Source organism: Lolium rigidum, chromosome 5 (assembly GCF_022539505.1).
Source record: "Lolium rigidum isolate FL_2022 chromosome 5, APGP_CSIRO_Lrig_0.1, whole genome shotgun sequence".
NCBI lineage: Eukaryota > Viridiplantae > Streptophyta > Magnoliopsida > Poales > Poaceae > Lolium > Lolium rigidum.
Genome location: NC_061512.1, coordinates 133,433,569 through 133,438,915, shown reverse-complemented (window position 1 = coordinate 133,438,915; position 5,347 = coordinate 133,433,569). Strand labels below are relative to the sequence as shown.

Below are 5,347 nucleotides of genomic sequence, written 5' to 3'. Positions count from 1 at the left end.
GGCCCACGCTATAGGTCGGCGCGGCCGGGGCTTGGGCCGCGCCGCCCTATAGCCTGGCCACCTCGTGGCCCCACTTCGTGTGTTCTTCGGTCTTCTGGAAGCTCCGTGGAAAAATAGGGCCCTGGGTCTTCGTTTCGTCCAATTCCGAGAATATTTCGTTACTAGGATTTCTGAAACCAAAAACAGCGAGAAAACGAGAACCGGCACTTCGGCATCTTGTTAATAGGTTAGTTCCAGAAAATGCACGAATATGACATAAAGTGTGCATAAAACATGTAGGTATCATCAATAATATGGCATAGAACATAAGAAATTATCGATACGTCGGAGACGTATCAGTACGTCGGCCTCGTTATCGGGGCGGTTATCGGGGCCGCCGGTGGAGATGCTCTTATGGTGGCGGGTAGCCACTCCCTCCAATTTTCGCAAAATTTTCTTTTTTTCCTTCCACCCAAAAAAATTTCCCTCCAATTTTTCCACAGAAAATACTTTTCCCTCCACCCAGAATATTTCGCTCCATTCTCTTTTTTTCACGGACTATATCACTTGAAAATTGCAAACCCCTAGCCTATTTCTCCCGCTGCTCTCGCCCCATTCTCTCCACGCGGAGGTGGCTTCCGATCCAACCGCCCCAGCCAGGTCGACCGGCGCTGCCCTCCCCATCGGCGGGATCGGGACGCCGCCCTTACTCGCCCCCAGCTTGCTCGAGCGCCGCCACCCTCCTCCGCGCCCAACCCGCTCGAACGCTGTCGCCCATCCCACCGGCGGGATCGCAGCCGCCGCCCTCCCGACCGGCGGGATCGCAGTCGTTGCCCTCACCCACGGCGTCCTCCTCCGCACACGCGTTAACGCCGCCGGCCGCACCCAGAACTGCCTCCTCCGCAACCGCGAGATTGCCGGCGCCCGCACCAGCGAGATTGCCGCCGCCCTCCTGAAGGTAACAACCTCTTCTACAAACCTTCGTAGTAGTGGAGCCTTCAGGTAATTAGTGTATTGGTTGATCCGTTCAGCGTATCTGAATTCTGAACTGCTTCTAGATCAAAATTGATAATCCGAAAGAGATGAATTGTTGATGTTCTGCTTCGCGTGCACCACTGACTGCAGTTATTTTGAGATGGCTAACTAACTAAACTGTATACACGTGAGATTGATAAAACTCTGAATTTTGATGTGATTGATAAAACTATTTTGAGTTGGTTGTAGTTGAATCCTTTAGCTGGTAATTATAGATTCTTATGATTGTAAACTCAAAGATGAACCTGAACGGCTGAACCTGACCTGTGACCTGCTGCAAAACTGAACTTGACAAGATGCAAAATAAACCTAACGGTTAGTTAGTTCCCCATCTTAAAATCACTTTATACCTGCACCACGGTCAGTTAAATCAGAACACATGCTGGCACGTTAGTTAGTTCTTCTAATGTTTCCTGATATTCTTCTTCACCAAGGTAGTACAATCATGCCCGCAACTCCGGAGTACGAGAGAAACAGGTTGGCAAGTATTTAGAGGCGCAAGGCTAAGGAGGCAGGGCCTCTCGCGAACATACGGAACATAGCTAGTCAATTGCTATACGGTCAGAATGCAAAAGATAAAGAGAGGTGCAAAGGTGATAATGGTGGCAGTGGCTCCGACTACGAGCCAAATGATGATGAGGAGGCTGATGATGCCGATGAGGTTTCTGGAGAAGAAGAGTAGCAGGAGCCAACTCTACATATGTCAAAGGAAAAGGTACTATATCTTAGTGTCATACATAGTAGATAATGACAATTAAGTCGTATACATACATCGTACATGTACTATTAGGTGCTGTAATTTGTTGGGGGGGGGGGCGAACGGTTGGGGGGGTTCTAGCCCCTGCTCGCCCTGGCTCCGCCCCTGCACCAGACTGTTGGTTTTCCAATTAATGCTTTCCTTTCTTGCTGGTACATGGGTGTTGGTGAGCTAATAAACATTTTAAGGGGAAAAAGAGAGCAGGAATAGTCTATTTTAAGTTCATTAAAACAGAGTATGTACGAACAATCTATAATTATTCTTGACAGGTTTTTAACCATTCAAAAAGTATGCATTTAATCTCAGATATTATAATCATCTTTAGCTAACTACAAGCAACTGAATCATCTGCTCCTGTCAAGTGGGATTTTGTTTTGCAGTTCTTTCACGTGTTGCACATAACAGTAGTACACATATGTTAATTGGCTGAATGGAGGCACACATATCTCTGTTTTGGGTTTGCACTTCGGTATATATTGTTTAGACCATGTATGAGTCAATGTTGATTCACTGCCTTGTTTTTTTCCAACTTGTTTGAATCAGGCAAAGCAACCTTCTACAAAGACACAAGGAAGAAAGCGTGCCCAGTCCAAAACCACAGTGCCTACTGCCACAAGAACAACAAGAGCATCGGCATTTAGACTTAACCAGACTGACCAGACCTCACCTAATGATGACACATCACCTCACCAAACTTCGAAAGATAGTAACTCACCGCAGGCCGATACAGAGATGCAACACTCTCAAGACATGACAGACACCTCTCACCAAATTGATAACACTGTTACACTACGAGACCAAGGTATATGCAGTATCATATCTTAATACGTACTGTATGCTTTTTAGTTTCCATTTGAAGTAATATATTTCCTCATTTTGTGCTAAATTGTTACATAGATGCTTTAGGATACTCTAATGGTCCAACTAATCCAAATACCTCAATGAGAGTCAAATGTAGAAAAACCATGGGGCATGGTTTAGATGATTATGCAAAAAGAAACGGAGGGAGGAAGATGAAGATTGATTTCTCAGCTGGCAGAGTGAGGCCTCTTGACCCTATACAAGCAGCCAAGCTTTCTTCCCAGTGTGGTGTACACGTCCGCAGCAACTAACATCATGCATGTTGCTACACATTGGAATGATTATAGCAAAAAAGGCCTAGACCATCATGTTCCTAAAGCTATTGGTCATGTTGCGGTGAGACATTTTCCTTCGTTCTTTTCATTCCCATTTTCACATGCTTTGCTATCTGTTTAGTGATCTTTCTTTCTTTCTTTGCTTTTAGAAAAACTTCGAAATGGATCCAAAAGAGGAGGTGTCCTGAGGTGTATGCACAAAGATACTCCAGAAGGGTGTTCGACAACAACGATACATATTGAAGAGGGATTATTTTACGGGTCGTACCCGTGAAGAAGCATTATCTCGTAAGACACCCAAAGTTGGTCAACAAAATTGGGAAGCTCTTGTTGACAAATGGTCAGATGAAAGAAACAAGGTTCGTACCAACTGAAACCATGTGGGCACTCTAGTAATGTTTGATTAGCGAACAAATCTCAGAAATAGAACTACAACTCTGATCAATATACCTACTGTTATATTTTTTTACGGTTGGGAATAGACTTCCACATACTGTTGAAAATTCTGTGTCAAAGTGTACATCTTGGAAAGTGTAGTTTCCTTTTTAATCAACAGAGGCAGATGCATTTTTCATTGATAAAGTATTACTGCAGACTACGTATATTCATTGCTACTTATAGTACTAAAATTCATTTGCTTCATATAGGAAATTTGTGCCAAGAACAAGAAGAACCGAGAAGCTGTGAAGCATCACCAAACTACAGGCTCTAGGTCTTATCCTTCTCATTTCCACCAACTTGTAAGTATATCGCCCATTTTCTTCGATGTTTTTCTACAGTTGTCCACTGCACATTTTGGCAACTTTCATATTTGGAATACTAATCATATTAATTCCTACGTATGGTAGAAAAAAGACAAGTACAACAATGAGGACCCTAGTCACATTGAGTTTTTCAAAGAAAACCATACCAATAGGAAGATGGGATGCATGAGCGCCGCTGCCCTTGAAGCTTATGTGAGATTTCTCTCTATTTTTTGTTACATGAATAACCGTTGTTGCTGTATGCTTGCTACGTCGTTGGCTATTTGTTGTGCTGCTGATTCTTTATGTGCTGCTGGCAGTTTGCTATGTCATTAGCTGCTTGTTGTGCCGCCGGTTGATGTAGTACTCTTAGTTGTTCATGTACTACTGGTTACTTGATAACTTGTTGTTGCTGGCTGTTTGCTTCATGAAAGAAAATTATATTTTTTGCATGTGCTTATGGCTACTTATCTAACCTAAGAAAATATGCTTTTCTTTGCAGACTGATATGGAAACGAAAAGGAATGAAGCAGAAAGAGAAGATGAGCAACCAGTGTCTAGTACACATATTGTGGCGCAAGTTCTCAAAGAGCACAGCTCCTCAAGCACCTTCCTTTCAACCATGGGGTACCAATCAAGATCTGTGAGGTCTAGGACATGAGCTTCTGAAGAACGCGTCCGAGAGTTAGAAGAAAAGGTTGAACAACAGAAGAGAGAGGCACTAGATGCAAATGCGATGTACCAACAATAGTTAATCGAGAGAGGTGAAACGCAAGAGGCTGCACTTGAAGAGATGCAAAGGAAGCAACAAGAAGAGTTGGCGGCTGTGAAGAAGAGCCAAGAAAAAAAGAATAAAGCATATGAAAAGAAGCAAGAGGAACAAGACAGCCTTATTAGCTTCCTCTTATGTAAGCATGCTACCCAGAACTGACACCATACATGATGGTGCACGGAAGCTACATTAGATGGTGGTGCTATTCTACCATCTTTAGTCTGGTCGTCCTTAGTTACGTCAATTTTATAGTGCTTAACTTGTTTAGTTCTGTAATACGATAATTGGTTGTGAGATTATATTTGCTTGTGAGGTAATATATTGTGATTTCAATGGCATTTGAGTATATATTGTCATAGGCATTCAAAATTAATTTTGATTTACAATGTAATGTATATTAAATTTAAACATTATTGCGAGCAATAATTAAAAAATTAAATAAAAATAAATTGATATTACATACAAAAAATGATTCTTGAAAATAATACCTACATAAATTGGGAAAATAATAATTTTTTCAAATAAATAAATATTTTTTAATGAAAATAAAAATAATTTTAAAATAAAAAATAAAAAATTCGAAAAACCAAGAATATTTCTAAATTAATGAAATGACATCACATATGATGTCATTCACATCTGTGACGCTAATCCATGACGTTTAGCCATAGGATGGCCCCCTCTATGCTGACATCACACATGACAATCCATGCTCCGTGACGTTTTTTGGCGTGCCGCGTCACTAGAGAGTAATCTGTGACGGGGATTCCATGACGATGCTTGTGACGCTCAAACTACGTCACCGAGGGGTCTTCCGTGACGTTTACTGCTATTCCATGACGTTTTGAGCTCGTCACAGTATATCAGATCTCTTGTAGTGGCACTTGGAGAAATCATACCCGTCTATGCGGGGACTTACAACCAA

The 5,347-nt window shown here is 42.1% G+C and overlaps 2 long non-coding RNA genes across 2 annotated transcripts; both read left to right on the top strand.

Moving 5' to 3' along the window:
* Positions 1–1,326: 1,326 nt before the first annotated feature.
* On the top strand, positions 1,327–2,784 carry LOC124651289. Its single transcript, XR_006987344.1, has 3 exons — positions 1,327–1,729; positions 2,315–2,573; positions 2,669–2,784. It is a non-coding gene; the product is annotated as an uncharacterized LOC124651289 (long non-coding RNA).
* Positions 2,785–2,881: 97 nt separating this feature from the next.
* LOC124651335 lies at positions 2,882–3,789 on the top strand. Its single transcript, XR_006987378.1, has 4 exons — positions 2,882–2,968; positions 3,057–3,266; positions 3,555–3,647; positions 3,756–3,789. It is a non-coding gene; the product is annotated as an uncharacterized LOC124651335 (long non-coding RNA).
* Positions 3,790–5,347: the final 1,558 nt, after the last annotated feature.